At 47.2% G+C, this 17,970-nt stretch overlaps 1 long non-coding RNA gene across 5 annotated transcripts in view; it reads right to left on the reverse strand.

Moving 5' to 3' along the window:
* The window catches only part of LOC123570965 (uncharacterized), a 58,517-nt gene that overhangs the window by 4,145 nt on the left and 36,402 nt on the right, over positions 1 to 17,970 (reverse strand). For 2 of the 5 annotated variants that reach the window (XR_012433013.1, XR_012433015.1), the window contains one exon: positions 3,821 to 3,989. This is a non-coding gene — a long non-coding RNA (uncharacterized lncRNA). Of the gene's footprint in view, positions 1 to 3,820; positions 11,361 to 17,970 lie in introns of all 5 variants that reach the window. The other 3 variants (XR_010585913.1, XR_012433014.1, XR_010585911.1) reach the window with 3 other exon arrangements.

A 17,970-nucleotide genomic window follows, 5' to 3' on the forward strand; every position in this document is an offset into this window, starting at 1 on the left:
GGGAGGAGGGCAGGTGTACCCACATAATGGGATTGTTCTGCTAAAATAGGCCAGCAGGGGTTATTGTTGTGTTAAAAATAAGGAATATTAATGGCTGAGAATAATCAATACTAGTAACAAATTGTGTTGCAATGGCATGTTCTACCTGTTGGAGTGTTATTAATGCTTCTTTAGTAATGGACCTGGGGGATTTTGGATTAGAGTCTCCTTTTAATATATCGAAAAGAGGTTTTAACTCTCCTGTGGTGAGCTTTAAGTACGGTCGAAGCCAATTTATGTCTCCCAGTAATTTTTGGAAATCATTTAAAGTTTTTAAATGATCACGACGTATAACGGCCTTTTGATTAATGATTTTGGGTCCATTAATCTGGAAACCAAGATAAGTATATGGATCTTGTAATTGTACCTTTTCTGGGGCTATTTGTAGTCCGGCTGCTGTTAACTCTTGTTTGAGTTGGGCGAAGCACTGTAAGACTTGTTCGCCAATTTCTCCTGCTATTAAAATATCATCCATATAATGTATAATATACATTTGTGCCCATGTTTTTCTGACTGGCTCTATAGCGGCAGCTACATATTTTTGACACAAGGTAGGACTATTGGCCATACCCTGAGGTAAGACTTTCCATTGATAGCGCTTCATTGGTTGTTTAAAATTTGTAGATGGAAGACTAAAGGCAAATCTTTTCTGGTCAGCAGGGTGAAGGAGAATTGTAAAAAAGCAATCTTTAAGGTCAATAACGATTTTAAAATATTTTTGAGGAATCGCAACCGGTGAAGGCAATCCTGGTTGTAAGGCACCCATAAGGATCATAGTGATATTTACTGCTCTTAAATCTTGTAAGAGTCTCCATTTACCAGACTTCTTTTTAATAACAAAAATAGGTGTATTCCAAGGGGAATTTCCTCAATATGTCCTGCTGCTAGTTGTTCCTGCACTAACTGTTGGGCAGCACTTAGTTTATCATTGAGTAAAGGCCACTGATCAACCCAAACGGGCTCATCTGACTTCCAAGTAATGGGGTCAGCGCACCTTTGGGGTGCAGGTATGTCAGTGGCCTGAGCTAAAAATTTCCAAACCCCTTTTTATCAAGTTGTCCTGAAACCAGTATAGGCTGTGGGATACCGTTCTCTCCTTTTCCAAGACCTTTACCAGGGGTGTATCCTTGAGTTAACATTTGTGCAGTAACTATATCATTTGGACTACACATTATAATTTTCATTTGAGAGAGTAGATCTCGCCCCCAAAGGTTAACAGGTAGGTAAGGGATGACAAATGGCTTAATGAGGCCTGAATTGTTTTCTTTATCTGTCCATGTTAGGTATTTAGAACTTTGTTTAGGATTACTGCTTTGTCCAATTCCTCTCAAGTGAGTTAAAGTTTCTGTGGTAGACCAATGAGAGGGCCAATCTTCCTGTTTAATGATAGTTACATCAGCCCCTGTGTCTATTAGTCCAGTGAATGCCTTCCCATCTAACCATAAGGTTAGAGAGGGTTTTTGATTTGTAATTGGTTGCACCCAATATATATCTGATGATCCGAAACCTTTTATATTTCTATTAGAGTATTGGATATTATTATCTGTTTTAACCAAAGGTAGCAGGAGTAACTGAGCTATTCTAACTGCTTGAGGGACAGTAATAATACTATCAATAGCTCTGGCCATAATTTTAATTTCTCCTTCATAATCATTATCAATAACTCCAGGGAGGACTTGTAAGCCTCTCATGGTGACACTACTTCTTCCTAAAAGTAGCCCAAAAGTATTAGGTGGTAAGGGTCCATATATTCCGGTATTTAAGGTTTGCGGTCCCATTTCAGGTGTTAGTATTGTGTGGGAGGTGGAACTGAGGTCCAATCCTGCACTTCCTGGGGTTGCTCTACTAAGCTTTGAAATGGATTGCTGTTGCTGGCTGGAACAAAGCTGACTGCCCCATATGCTTGTTTCGGGGCCTGAGGCTGGCCCCTCATCCCGTTTCCCTGCCTGGGGAGTAAAGGATTTCCTTGACTGTCAGTTTTAGATTTACATTCGTTTGCCCAGTGCCTTCCTCTTTTACACCTTGGGCAAAGGCCTGGGATTTTTGCTTCTGGACTCCTATTTTGGTTTTCACAGCAATCTTTTGCAAAGTGTCCCCTTTTACCGCATCTGAAACATCCCCCTTTATCTTTACCTTTGTTAATGAGGAAATCTCTTACTGTTTGGCCGCTAAAAGCGGCGGCCATTGCTAGGCCTTGTTGATATGAGGGCCCAATATCTGAACAAAGGTGAATGTATCCTGTTAAATCTGTTTTCTTTCGATAAGGTCTGATTGCCGCTTGGCAGGCGGGGTTAGCATTTTCATAAGCTAACTGTTTAACATAATCTACACCCGTTTCTGCATTTCCAAAGATTCTACCTGCCGTGGTCATAAGTCTATGCACAAAGTCTGAAAATGGCTCATCGGGTCCTTGTTTAACCGCTGTGAGCGAGGCCCCTGGATCTCCTTTAACGGGAAGTTTTCTCCAGGCTTTTGTAGCAGCAGCCTGGATTTGTGAGAACAGTCCAGGGTCATATTGCATTTGGGCCTGAGTGTCTGCATAATTACCTGAACCAGTTAACATATCAAAATCCCAACCGTTTCCTGCCTGTTGATTTCTTTTAGCTGTATCTCTACAATTTTCAAAGAACTCTGACTTCCAAATTAAGTGGTCTCCCCCAGAAAGAACTGCCCTGACTAAGGTATTCCAGTCTGTAGGAGTGAGCCAATTCTCAGCTACAGATTCCACTATAGCAAGAGTATATGGAGCAGTAGCCCCATACTGAGAGGCAGCAGTCTTTAACTCTTTTAAAATAGTAAAATCAAATCCAGTATGATGCCTCCAAGCCTGTCCCTGTTCATCTATGGTTTCCGTGACCGGAAAAACGTCTTTGGGGGAGGAGTCTTCTCCATGTCGGCTAGCAACTAAGCCCCCTCTTGGAACATGTTGTCCAGGCCGCTGAAGTGGGCGCAAGGAACCCTCCATAGCGTCTGAGTTAGGTATTTTTTCATTTCCTGTTTTTAGCTTTTGGAGCCTAATTATCAATGATTGATGTAACTCTTCAAGTTTAATCTGTTCTTCTAGTTGAGCAATTTTTTGCTTTAATTCTTCTTTGGGATCTATTGCTGCCATAACAATGGGCGCAGAAGCCTCATTATGTGTCTTATTATATGGGGGTGGGTATGAAGTAAAGGGAGGCAAATCAGGGTTGTGATATTTAGCCGCTTCTTCCTCTAAATCATCCCAATTTATATCCGATTGATTAGGCTTATTAATTTCCTCCTCCTTTTGAAGCATCTGTAAAATTGGGTATTTTTTTGGTTTGTTTTCGTGTGGTATTTCTTTATCTGTTACAGAAGGAGACTTGATTTCCTCATTATCACTTTCGAGGGAAATGAGATCTTCCTCCGTATCTTGCGGAGGCTTTGTGAGGTTAGAGCGGGAGCTAACCTTTAAAATATGCTCTGTCTGAGCGACCGCAGCCATGACTTGCGGATCGGCCTCCTTCTTATCTATTAAATCTCTAATGAGGTTCCAATAAGAGAAGGCGGTTACAGGAATTTTTTCTGGCCCAAAAGTATTATAATAGTCCTGCAAACAATCCCCTACTCTACACCATCTTTTAATATCAATAGTTCCTTCCTGTGGGAACCAAGGGCAAGTGTCTTTTACAAAATCAAAAAATTTAAACAAATCATTACCTTTAATCTTTACTCCTAGTATCTTTAAAGCCTCTTTTAATGGTCCTACATATATTTGATGTTGGCTTAATTCTTGTCCCATTTCGGACGCGTCACTTACCTTCGATTCTGACGCGGCAGGTTCCCGCGGTGATCGGAAGAGTTTGACTCCTTTTGTCTTCTTTAGCGGTCGACCGTCCTTTGGCGTCCTCTTCCTCACGGAGTCCCTCGTTTCCAGGTCCCTGTTCGGGCGCCACATATCCCGGCCCGCGGGATAGTCAGAGCAGGCCCTGGAGGAGGGGGTGGGAATTTGGGGAACAAGAGACACGAGAAATGGAGACAAGACAGTGCTCTGATCAAGTCTCGTTTAATGGCGGTAATGCACTGCCTTATATACACTTGGAAGGGAAGGGGTTGGGCTAAGGCGGAAATGATCTCATTGCCGAGGGCGTGGCCAGGTTAGTTTCGGTTTCTCCGGTCGGACGTCATGTTGCGCTTGCGCTATTAAGTAACAATTTTCCCGGGCGCGGGAAAAGTGAGTGAAGAAGAAGCAGGAAGAGCGCCATCTTTAATGAGGTATTAGTACAGGGGAAAAAAGGCAAAGATAGGGAGAAGGTGTGGGGTGGAAATGAATATAGCTCAGGCGTTTAATCCTCAATTATTATTCGCTATGGCTGGGGCGTGCAGCCCCGGACAGGGCATAACATCTGGGGGCTCGTCCGGGATTCCCCAAGCCCACCAGACCCCTGGTCAAGGGATCTACTAGGATCGATCTACTGACAGGTGAGCCGGCTGGTCTCCGTTTGTCTGTCTGTGTCTGTTCTGAATCAGAATCTGTGACTCGCGAGGTCTGAAACTGGAGCTGGCTCAGTCCTGGCGGATGCGCTATAGGACAGCCAGCGGAGACCGGTGGGAGACATCCCCTGGCTCTCGTCTGATCTAGATTGTGATCGGAGCTGCCGGAGCACAATCGCGATCCCAGCGGCTAACTCTGACCCGGGCTTCCGGTGCGTGCTTGCGATCCGAGCTGCCCCAGCGCCATTGCGATCCAAGCAGCTAACTCTGACCCGGGCTTCCGGTGCGTGCTTGCGGTCCAAGCTGCCGGAGCGCGATCGCGATCCGAGCGGCTAACTCTGACCCGGGCTTCCGGTTCGCGCTTGCGATCCGAGCTGCCGGAGCGCCATCGCGATCCGAGCGGCTAACTCTGACCCAGGCTTCCGGTGCGCGCTTGCGATCCGAGCTGCCAGAGCGCGATCGCGATCCGAGCGGCTAACTCTGACCTGGGCTTCCGGTGCGTGCTTGCGATCGGAGCTGCCGGAGCCCGATGGCGATCCAAGCGGCTAACTCTGACCCAGGCTTCCGGTGCACGCTTGCGATCCGAGCTGCCACAGCGCATTTACCATCGGGCAGCAGCTGTCTCTGGCCCGGACTGCCGGGGCGCACTCGCGATCTAAGCTGCCAGAGCGCATTTGCGATCGGGCAGCAGCTGTCTCTGACCCAGACTGCCAGGGCGTGCTCGCGATCTGAGCTGCCGGAGCGCGTTTGCGATAGGGCAGCAGCTGTCTCTGGCCCGGACTGCCGGGGCGCACTCGCGATCTAAGCTGCCAGAGCGCATTTGCGATCGGGCAGCAGCTGTCTCTGACCCAGACTGCCGGGGCGTGCTTGCGATCTGAGCTGCCGGAGCGCATTTGCGATAGGGCAGCAGCTGTCTCTGACCCCGGACTGTCGGGGCGCGCTCGCGATCTAAGCTGCCGGAGCGTGTTTGGGATGGGGCAGCAGCTGTCTCTGACCCGGACTGCCGGGGCGCGCTTGCGATCTGAGCTGCCGGAGCGCGTTTGCGATCGGGCAGCAGCTGTCTCTGACCTCGGACTGCCAGGGTGTGCTCGCGATATGAGCTGCCGGAGCGTGTTTACCATCGGGCAGCAGCTGTCTCTGACCCTGGACTGCCAGGGCGTGCTCGCGATCTGAGCTGCCGGAGCATGTTTACGATCGGGCAGCAGCTGTCTCTGACCCGCACTGCTGGGGTGCGCTCGCGATCTAAGCTGCTGGAGCGCGTTTGCGATCGGGCAGCAGCTGTCTCTGACCCGCACTGCCGGGGCGCACTTGCGACTAAATATTATTAATAAGCCAGATTTCCTTTAAAGGGATTCTAACCCATATTCCTTTACAGGAAAAGACTACAAATTAGTACAGGAGGGGTAATACCCAGAGCGCTCCCCTATCTCTCCTTACAAGTAATTTCAAAGATGTAAGAGCAAGGGGCCATGATCTTAGTTTGGAAATCAGGAGGGGAAAGCTCATTACCCTATGCCGCTCTGAATGGCCTGCCTTTAATGTAGAGTGGCCACCCTAAGGGACCTTCCGACTTGCTGTCATCACTAGGGTAAAGTCCAAGATTTTCCTACCTGGGCGTGCGGGCCACTTAGAGCAAATCCCATATATCCTCATATGGCAGGACCTTGTTGAGAACCCGCCTCCTTGGCTGTCCCCTTTCCAATTAGCCTCTGAACCCTGTAAGGCACTGGTTGCTCGACCACTAAAATCCAAGCAACCAACTGCCCCTCCCCATCCTGTTCTACCTGTGTGGGGAAACCCCATCCTGTTCTACCTGACAGCGGGGACCCACTGTTCACAGAACCCCCCTCCGTACCCCTCCGGGCCCCAGGCCCCAGCCCCCCTGGGCTAAGCCAGGGGAAAGAGCAGGCAGATGGGAGGTGGCCGGCACACAAGGACCCGCTAAGAGTAAAAGTAACTTTGAAGGGCCGGCGGGGTGGATGCAAGGGCGCACTTCGCGGGCTAGCCACCCCCAGCTGCCTGACTCCACAGTGGCTCTACCCCTTCGGGAAATAGGACCCCCAGATGACACGGGAATCCCCAGGCTCCAGTACTGGCCATTCTCTACCAGTGATCTGTATAACTGGAAGACCCAGAGTTCTCGGTTTTCAGACAACCCCAAAGATTTAATGGCTTTACTGGATAGTGTCATGTTCACCCACCAGCCCATTTGGGATGATTGTTAGCAGCTCCTCCGAATCTTGTTCACAACGGAAGAGCGAGAAAGAATACAGGCCGGCGTGGGACTACAACACGGCAGAAGGTAGGAGACGGCTACGCCTTTATCGCCAGACTCTAATGGCGGGTCTCTGGGCAGCTGCTCGCAAGCCCACTAATTTGGCTAAAGTATACTCTGTTCTGCAGGGAAAGACAGAGAGCCCAGCTACCTACTTAGAAAGGTTAATGGAAGCTTTTAGACAGTACACCCCCATAAACCCAGAGGCTCCAGGAAGTCAGGCAGCTGTTGTAATGTCTTTCGGAAATCAGGCAGCCCCAGACATTAAAAGGAAACTCCAGAAATTAGAAGACTTAGAGGATTGTGGACATACACCCAACTGTGCCAAACCCGTATACTCTCCTGAGTACCCCAAACCCTAAACATCAATGGTACACTGTTTTAGATTTGAAAGATGCTTTCTTCAGTTTGCCTTTAGCCCCTCAGAGCCAAAAGCTCTTCGCCTTCGAGTGAAATGACCCTGGAAGGGGCATAAGTGGCCAACTGACATGGACCAGGCTGCTGCAGGGATTCAAAAACTCTCCTACCCTGTTCGATGAGGCCCTCCATGAAGACCTGGGTGAGTACCGACGTGAACACCCTGAGGTAACTTTACTACAAAATGTTGATGACCTCCTGATTGCTGCTGAGACCCAAGAAGTTTGTATTCAAGGGACCAAGAGTCTCTTACAAGCTCTGGGAAATCTAGGCTACCGAGCCTCGGCAAAGAAAGCTCAAATCTGTAAGCCAGAAGTAACATATCTGGGGTACCTGCTAAAAAGAGGGCAGCGCTGGTTAACAGACGCCTGGAAGCAAACTGTTCTGCAGATTCCCAGGCCACAATCCACCCGACAAGTGAGGGAATTCCTGGGGTCGGCGGGATTTTATAGACTATGGATACCTGGGTTCGCAGAACTGGCTAAACCCTTGTATCAGGCAACACGGGGGCAGCAGCCATTTAATTGGACAGACGAAGCCGAGTCGGCTTTCCAACAGATCAAAACCGCCCTACTCTCTGCGCCTGCACTGGGACTACCTGATGTCACCAAGCCCTTCCACTTATACGTGGATGAGAGTAAAGGTGTCACCAAGGTGGTAATAACTCAGAATTTAGGCCCCTGGCAGAGGCCAGTTGCCTACCTGTCAAAGAAGTTAGACCCAGTGGCTGCCAGGTGGCCCCCTTGTCTCCGAATGATTGTGGCCACGGCTCTGATGGTACAAGATGCTGATAAACTTGTTATGGGTCAAGAATTGCGGGTCGTTATCCCACATGCCATGGAAGGTGTATTCAAACAGCCACCTAATCGATGGATAAGTAACGCCTGGTTCACCCACTACCAAGGACTACTACTAAATCCTATCAGGATAACCTTCCTGCCCCCAACGACCTTAAACCCTGCCTCGCTGCTGCCCAACCCGGACCTGGACACGCCGCTCCATGATTGCACCGAGATACTAGCTCAGGTGCACGGAGTTGGAGAGGACCTGCAGGACCACCCACTCCCTGACGCTAACCTCGTCTGGTTCACTGATGGGAGCAGCTTCATGCATCAAGGCCAGAGGTATGCTGGAGCAGCAGTGACTTCAGAGACTGAGGTAATCTGGGCGGGACCCCTGCCCCCGGGGACATCGGCCCAGAAGGCCGAACTGATAGCACTCACCCAAGCTCTTACCTTAGGGGCAGGGAAAAAGCTGACAGTATATACAGACAGCCGATATGCTTTTGCTACGGCGCACATACACGGGGCCATCTACAGGGAGCAAGGGTTACTAACGGCTGAAGGAAAAGAGATAAAAAAAACAAGCAAAAGATCCTAGCCCTGTTAACAGCGCTATGGAAGTCAGAAAAGTTAGCCATTGTGCATTGCCCAGGGCATCAGAAATCAACCACTCCAACTACTCAAGGCAACTTTCTGGCAGACCAAACTGCAAGAAATGTGGCAAAGGCTCCCAGCCAACTCCTTGCACTCCAGCTCCCTGACCCAGGCCCCCGGGACTTGCCACATTTCCCTGATTATTCAGAACAAGATCTCCAGTGGATTGACAAGCTTCCCCTAAAACAGATCCAGAATAGGCGGTGGACTGATACTAATGACCAAACCATCCTACCAGAAAAATTAGGACAACAAGTGTTAGAACACATCCACCGAACCACCCACCTGGGTGCTCGGCGGATAATAGACCTGATCAGACGCTCTAAGCTCAAATTCAGACATACAGCCGAGATGGCCAGCAACATCGTGGCAAGTTGCAAAGTCTGCCAGCTTAACAACGCCTACTCCCGGTCCCAGGCTGCAGCGGGAACAAGGCTTAGAGGAACCAGGCCCGGTATCTACTGGGAAGTAGATTTTACTGAAATAAACCCAGGAAAGTACGGGTATCGGTACTTACTTGTCTTTGTAGATACTTTTTCAGGGTGGACTGAAGCATTTCCAACCAAAAGAGAAACTGCTCAGGTTGTAGCAAAGAAAATTCTGGAAGATATCCTCCCCAGGTATGGCTTCCCCGTCCAGATAGGGTCAGATAATGGGCTGGCCTTCGTCGCTAAGGTAAGTCAGGATTTGGCTTCCATCCTTGGGGCAAATTGGAAACTACATTGCGCTTACAGGCCCCAGAGTTCAGGATAGGTAAAAAAAATAAATCGGACCTTAAAAGAGACCTTAACTAAATTGACTATGGAGACTGGCACTAATTAGGTGGTCCTTCTCCCCTGTGCTCTGTTCTGGGCCCGTAATACCCCTTACAGACTGGGCCTTACCCCTTATGAAATCATGTATGGCAGACCCCCACCCCTGGTTCCCAGTCTAAAAGATGATCTGCTCAAATCTGAAACAGAAAATGTCTCTGAACTCTTATTTTCCCTACAAGCCTTGCAGAAAATTCATCAAGAGATCTGGCCCAAGCTGAAGGAACTATATGAGACCGGTCCCCCACCAACACCCCATCCGTACCAGCCGGGAGACTAGGTCCTGGTCAAGTGACACCGACAAGAGACCCTAGAACCCAGGTGAAAAGGACCACTCCAGGTACTCCTGACCACACCCACCGCCCTGAAGGTAAAAGGCATCACGTCGTGGATCCACTACACCCACGTCAAGCCGGTGGACCCAACCTCCGACCTTCTAGGACCAATCACGGCAGCGGCTAAAGCACCGGCCACGTGGACTGTGGACAGAGCTAAGAACAACCCCTTAAAACTCACCCTGCACCGGCAATATAGCTCACTGCAAACATGCAGTTAGGTAGTCTAGCCCTAACGTTAGCCGCCCTAGTGGCCGCTGAGGAAAACACCAAACCAGCACCTAAACCCCAGTCAGGAAAATTTTCCCTACTGTTTCTCAGGAACCAATTCCAGCCTCTGCAGCATCACTGCAATGCCCCCTAATATCACCTTAAGGGCTCCGCCGGACATATTCTTCTGGTGTAATGGGACATTATCTAAGGACCTATCTAGTCCCTCTGTTACCAACCTACTGTGTCTTCCTGTCACATTAGTTCCCCGGTTGACTCTACTAACTGCTGGCGAGTTCCTAGGGTACACCGGTAACTGGACTAGTACTGCTATTCACCCAGTCCCTAGACCGAGACCTGCACGAGCCATATTTCTCCCCCTCATTGCAGGAATCTCCCTCACCGCATCCCTCATTGCGGCCGGGATGGCGGGGGGAGCCCTAAGTCACACCCTCATAGAAAGCAACAAGTTGTACCAACAATTTGCCGTTGCTATGGAGGAGTCAGCTGAGTCCCTTGCATCCCTTCAGCGGCAGCTCACGTCCCTAGCTCAAGTAACCTTGCAGAACCGGAGGGCCCTAGACCTACTCACTGCTAAAAAAGGTGGTACATGTATGTTTCTAAAAGAAGACTGTTGTTTCTACATAAATAAATCAGGGCTTGTAGAAGACCGGGTCCAACAGTTACGCAAGTTAAGCACTGAAGTAAAAACATGGCAGTTTGCTTCAGCTGCAGACCAATGGTGGAATTCCTCTATGTTTTCTCTGTCGGCCCCCTTCCTTGGACCCCTGCTAAGTCTACTATTTCTGCTAACCGTAGGACCTTGTGTTGTTAACAGAATTTTGCAGTTTGTCAGAAAAAGGCTTGACACTGTTCAGCTCATGGTCCTCAGAGCCCAATACCAACCTGTAGACGCTGAAACAGAGTCAGACTTATAAGACCCAAGATTGGCTCTAGAGTTACCTGAAAAGAAAGGGGGAATGAAAGGAATGAGGCACATCCCCCATATATCTCCCAACTTCCTGAGCCCAGCACAAACACATTCCTCCATATTTCTTTCAAACTTCAGAAAAACATCACCTGGGAGATCTCCGATAAGGAATGCTAAATGTAGAATGTTAACCAATTATAATGCTGTAACCGAGAGAATTACCTTGTTCCCTGTAACTTTACATATCCTGTTTACATCGGGCTATAAAAAGCAGCACGCGCGTTGTTCGAGGCCCTCTTGTATGCTGTGGAATGGAGGGATCAAGTTCGAACTTGCAGTAAAGATCCTTGCCGCTTGGCTTTGACTCTGGACTCTGGTGGTCTTCTTTGGGGAACAAACGGTCTGGCCATGACAGAGCGAACGTCCTTCCACTGTATTTCCAAAATCCATCTACAAAGACAGAGAGGAGAGACAGAGAGAGAGAGAGAGACAGAGAGGAGAGAGAGAGAGAGAACAAAAAAAGAGAGGAGAGAGACAAAGAGACAGAAAGGGAGTCAAAGAGAGAAAGTCAAAGAGAGAGACGAAAAGTCAAAGAGAGAAAGAAAGAAAAATAGAAGTAGTAAAGAAAAAAAAAATGTACCCTATTCCTTTAAAAGCCAGGGTAAATTTAAAACCTATAGTTAATAATTAAAGGTCTTCTCTGTGTCCCTATAACACTCCAATACCACCTCATTGTCAGTGTAAACAAGGGTGTAGCCCAAAAGCACTGAGGCCACTGACAACCCATAGCCTTCCTATCAAAAATCCTTAACCCAGTAACCCGCGGATGGCTCAAATGCATTCAGTCAGTAGTGGCAACTGCTTTGTTAAAAGTAGAAAAATAACCTTTAGAGGAAACCTTATTGTGAGCACACCTCACCAGTTCAGAGCTATCCTAAGTCAAAAAAAGCAAAAAAGTAGCTTACTAACTCAAAAATCTTAAAGCATGGGGCTATTCTGTTAGAAAAAGGTGATTTAACACTAACCACGGAAAATTCCCTTAACCCAGCAGATTTCCTAACAGGGGATTTAAATCTTAATTACTATACAAAGGACCAGACCTAGGAGGAACTCCCTTCAGGACAGGACGATAGATGGTTCCTCCTGGGTGACTGAGAAAAAAACCACAATGGGTATTCAGGAATTGATGGGGAGACGCTTATGGAAGCAGAGTTAGGAGAATTGCCTAATAATTGGTCTGTGCAAGCTGTTTGCACTCAGCCAAGCCTTAAAGTACTTAACAGAATCAATCCTGACTCAAAAGGTTACCTAAACCCTCTCTGAAACGAATTTGCATAAGAACTGTTGTTTATGGGAATGCATCTTGATGGGGCAGCTGGGTTGTTACAAAATACTCAGGAACCCAGCCCAGCTCTAGGACTCACCCCTGAGCACAAAGGCAATGTTGGGCACGCTGGTAAAGGATCACTAGAATCCAGCAGCCTAGACTCCTTTCTTTGTGGTCAAGAAAGGTGGGAAAAGGGGTGCAGACTGCTACATCGGTGAGCGTAACTAATCCCATAAGCAGAGGTCCATGGGTGGTTACGCACCCTGGAAAGGAATAAGCATTAGGACCGCAGAGGACGCTGTAAGACCAATGCTCATCGGAAAATGACTAGGGGTTCTCGCATCCCTATGTTCTTTTTTCAAACGGGAAACGTTCCCCCCAAGGGAAAAATGCCCCTAAGATGCATTCTGGAGAATTTGGCCCAGTCAGAGTGCATGTACCTTTTTCCCTCTCAGACTTGAGGCAAATTAAAATAGACCTAGGTAAACTATCAGATAACCCTGATGGCTATATTGATGTTTTACAAGGGTTAGGACAATCCTTTGATCTGACATGGAGAGATGTAATGTTACTGCTAAATCACACACTAACCCCAAATAAGAAAAGCGCTGCCAAAACTGCAGCCCAAGAGTTTGGCGATATCTGGTATCTCAGTAAGGTCAAGGACAGGATGACAACAGAGGAAAGAGAACAATTCCCTACAGGCCAGCAGGCAGTTCCCAGTGTAGACCCTCATTGGGATGCAGAATCAGAACATGGAGATTGGTGCCGCAGACATTTGCTAACTTGCATGCTAGAAGGACTAAGGAAAACTAGGAAGAAGACTATGAATTACTCAGTTATGTCCACTATAACACAGGGAAAGAAAGAAAATCCTACTGCCTTTCTGGAGAGACTAAGGGAGGCACTGAGGAAGCACACCTCCCTGTCACCTGACTCTATTGAAGGCCAACTAAAGGATAAGTTTATCACTCAGTCAGTTGCAGATATTAGAAAAAAACTTCAAAAGTCTGCCTTAGGCCCAGAGCAAAACTTAGAAACCCTATTGAACTTGGCAACCTTGGTTTTTTATAATATAGATCAGGAGGAGCAGGTGGAACAGGACAAACAGGGATAAAAAGAAGGCCACCGCTTTAGTCATGGCCCTCAGGCAAGCTGACTTTGGAGACTCTGGGACAGGGAAAGGCTGGGCAAATCGAATGCCTAATAAGGCTTGCTTCCAGTGCGGTCTGCAAGGACACTTTAAAAAAGATTGTGCATATAGAAATCAGCTGCCCCCTTGTCCATGCCCCTTATGTCAAGGGAATCACTGGAAGGCCCACTGCCAAGGTCCTCTGAGTCAGAAGCCACCAACCAGATGATCCAGCAGCAGGACTGAGGGTGCCTGGGGCAAGCATCAGCCCATGCCATCACCCTCACAGAGCCCCGGGTATGCTTGACCATTGAGGGCCAGGAGGTTAACTGTCTCCTGTGTGGAAAAGAAAGAGAGATCAGCCTGTTACCGTGTCTTTACAGAAAGAAGTAGACAAAAGAGACTCCATTTTGCTCTGTATTTGAGATGCTGTTAATCTGTGACTCTACCCCCAACCTTGTCCTTGTAAGAGACATGTGCTGTGGTGACTCAAGGCTTAATGGATTTTGGGCTGTGCAGGATGTCCTTTGTTAAACAAGTGCCTGAAGGCAGCTTGCTGGTTAAAAATCCTGCCCGTCCCTGGGCAATGGAACATCTCGGTGTAAAACCGATTGTACGCTCTGTTTACTGAGATAGGAGAAAATCGCCTTGCGGCATAAGGTGGGACTTGCTGGCGGGACTTGCTGGCGCAATGCTGTTAAGAGGTTTTTGGAGATGTTTGCATATGCATATCAAGGCACAGCATTTTCCTTTGAACTTATTCATGACACAGAGATCTTTATCCATATGTCTTACTGCTAATTTTCTCCCTAAAATGATCCTATTGTCCTGTCACTCCCTTATCTTTAAGATGGTAAAGATAATTATCAATAAATACTAAGGGCACTCAGACCGGGAACTCTGAGCGCCGGTCCCCTGGGCCCACTTTTTCTTTCTCTATACTTTGTCTCTGTGTCTCATTTCTTTTCTCAAGTCTCTCGTTCCACCTAACGAGAAACGCCCACAGGTGTGGAGGGGCAGGCCACCCCTTCAGTCTCCTGGACACTGGTGCGGCCTTCTTAGTCTTACTCTCCTGTTCCGGACAACTGTCTTCCAGATCTGTCACTATCCGAGGGGTCCTAGGACAGGCAGTCACTACATACTTCTCCCAGCCACTCAGTTGTGACTGGGGAACTTTACTCTTTTCACATGCCTTTCTAATTATGCCTGAAAGCTCCACTCCTTTGTTAGGGAGAGACATTCTAGCAAAAACGGGCCATTATACACCTTAACATAGGAGAAGGAAAAAGGGTTAATATATATACAGACTCTAAGTATGCTTACCTAGTCCTCCATGCCCACGCAGCAATATGGAGAGAAAGGGAATTCCTCACTTCCGAGGGAACACCTATCAAGCATCAGGAAGCCATTAGAAGATTATTATTGGCTGTACAGAAACCTAAAGAGGTGGCAGTCATACACTGCTGGGGTGATCAGAAAGGAAAGGGAAGGGAAATAGAAGGGAACCACCAAGCGTATATTGAAACCAAGAAGAGCCACAAGGCAGGACCCTCCATTACAAATGCTTATAGAAGGACCCCTAGTATGGGGTAATCCCCTCCAGGAAACCAAGCCCCAGTACTCAGCAGAAGAAATAGAATGGGGAATCTCACGAGGACATAGTTCCCTCCCCCACAGGATGGCTAAGCACCGAAGAAGGAAAAATACTTTTGCCTGCAGCTAACCAATGGAAATTACTTAAAACCCTTCACTAGACCTTTCACTTAGGCATTGATAGCACCCATCAGATGGCCAAATCATTATTTACTGGACCAGGACTTTTCAAAACTATCAAGCAGATAGTCAGGGCCTGTGAAGTGTGCCAAAGAAATAATCCCCTGTACTTCAGGCCATACATTTCAATCCCTGTATCTTTAACCTCCTTGTGAAGTTTGTGTCTTCCAGAATCGAAGCTGTAAAACTACAAATAATTCTTCAAATGGAGCCCCAGATGCAGTCCATGACTAAGATCTACCGCAGACCCCTGGACTGACCTGCTAGCCCATGCTCCAATGTTGATGACATCGAAGGCACCCCTCCCGAGGAAATCTCAACTGCACGACCCCTACTATGCCCCAATTCAGCAGGAAGCAGTTAAGAGCAGTCGTTGGCCAACCTCCTCAACAGCACTTGGGTTTTCCTGTTGAGAAGGGGTACTAAGAGACAGGACTAGTTGGCTTTCCAAGGCCAACTAAGACTTCCTAAGCCTAGCTGGGGAGGGTGACTCCATCTACCTTTAAATGCGTGGCTTGTAACTCAGCTCACACCTGACCAATCAGGTAGTAAGGAGGGCTCACTAAAATACAACTTAGGTTAAAAGCAGGAGATAAAGAAATAGTCAAATCATATATCGCCTGAGAGCACAGGGAGAGGGACAATGATCAGGATATAAACCCAGGCATTCAAGCAGACAGCGGCAACCCACTTTGGGTCTCCTCCCGTATATGGAAGCTCTGTTTTCACTCTATTAAATCTTGCAACTGCACACTCTTCTGGTCTGTGTTTGTTACGGCTCGAGCTGAGCTTTCACTTGCCATCCACCACTGCTGTTCACCACTGTCCCAGACCCGCCGTTGACTTCCACCCCTCTGGATCCAGCAGGGTGTCCATTGCACTCCTGATCCAGCGAGGTGCCCATTGCTGCTCCCAATTGGGCTAAAGGCTCGCCACTGTTCCTGCATGGCTAAGTGCCCAGGTTGTTCCTAGTTGAGCTGAACACTAGTTGGTGGGTTCCACAGTTCTCTTCTGTGACCCACAGCTTCTAATAGAGCTATAACACTCACCATATGGCCCAAGGTTCCATTCCTTGGAATCCGTGAGGCCAAAAACCTCAGGTCAGAGAATAAAAGGCTTGCTCCCACTTGGGAGTGGCCCATCCCATCTTGGGAGTGGCCCACCACCATCTTGGGAGCGGCCCACCACCATCTTGGGAGCTCTAAGAACAAAGATCTGCCTGTAATACTGGTTCCAATCCAAGATCTACCTGGTCTAATTTCAAGACAAAAATTCCTTCTCTGAAGGAGAATTGCCACTTGCTGAATAAGGCATTGATTTGCACCAAGAATTTGCAATCCTCCCTGGTGATTGTCCTGTCCTGGCTTGTCACAAACCCATTTCAGTATCCTGAGTGGCCACAGACACTGAACACTGAGCTCTATTGGGTATTAGAGTCAAATGGCAGAAGTGACCCAGCTACAGAGTCTTCCCCTGTTCTTGGCCCCACTTAATTCTGGCACACAAAGTCTCCAATTTCTCCATATCCTCTCCAACACCTATAAATGGGCTGAGAAAGTACAAACAAATGTAGTGTAGGCAATTTCCCCCCATCCCACCAAAGCAAAGAGGCTTATCAAATGCTATGCCTCTCTCTTAGTGCTAATGATGGCTGTGGGAAGGGTTAGGACAATGTTTACTAATTCATCATTCACATGAGAGCAGTAACCTGACAATCTCCAAACCACTAGATATGCAGAAACCTCACTGAGGTGTCAGGTACATGTTATTTTATGCAATTTTTCTCCCATTCCCTGGCACTCTTGTGTCTTATCAGGGCATCTAGACTACTTTATATTTGGTATTCTCTGGGTCCTAGAAGAATACTATCAATATGTAGGCACACTGTGGTGTCCTATGGGATAATGGCTAAGTTCCCTATGGACCAAATTGTGGCACTAAGCTACAGTCAGTGTAACTCAGGGGCAAGACAGTGAAGATGCACCTAAAAAGCAAAAACAAATTGCTTCTAATGCCTTCTGCTTACTAGTATTGAGACAATATACATTAAATCAATATTTAATTTGGCAGACAGAATTAGGATTACCACATAACCATTCATTATAAACCATCCCCATTCTCTAAGGTCCATCTATTTTCACCACTAAGTGGTAGACACAAATTGACAGGTGTTTGAAATATCCATCCTTGCAACTTTCAACTCTTTAATGGTAGCTACCATTTCTGAGACTTCTTCAGGAATGTGGCATTGATTTTCTTTTTCAATTTTTTTTTTATTGTGGTAAAACACATTTACCGTTTTAACTGTAAGTTCGGAGATATTAAATACATTCATAATGCTGTGCAAACACCACAACTATCCATCTCCAAAACTCTTTTCACCTTGTAAAACTGAAACTCGATACCCATTAAATAATAACTTCCCATTTCTTCCTCCTCTGAACCCCTGGCAACCACCATTCTACTTTGTTTTTATGACTTTGACTACTCTAAGTAGTTCATGTATGTGGAATAATAAAGTATTTGTATTTTTGTGACTGTTGTATTTTACTTAGCATAATGTCCTTGAGGTTCATCCAAGTTGTAGCATATGTCAGAATTTCCATCTTTTTAAAGGCTGAGTAGTATTCCATTGTATGCATTTATTACATTTTGCTTATCCATTCATCCATCAATGGACAGTTGGGTTGCTTCCACATTTTAGCTATTGGAAATAACACCGCTATAAACATGAGTGTACAAATATCTCTTCAACACCCTGCTTTCAATTCTTCTGGGTATTACTCAGAAATGAATTGCTTGATCATATAGTAATTCAATTTTTAATT

This window comes from Macaca fascicularis, chromosome 3, assembly GCF_037993035.2.
Source record: "Macaca fascicularis isolate 582-1 chromosome 3, T2T-MFA8v1.1".
NCBI lineage: Eukaryota > Metazoa > Chordata > Mammalia > Primates > Cercopithecidae > Macaca > Macaca fascicularis.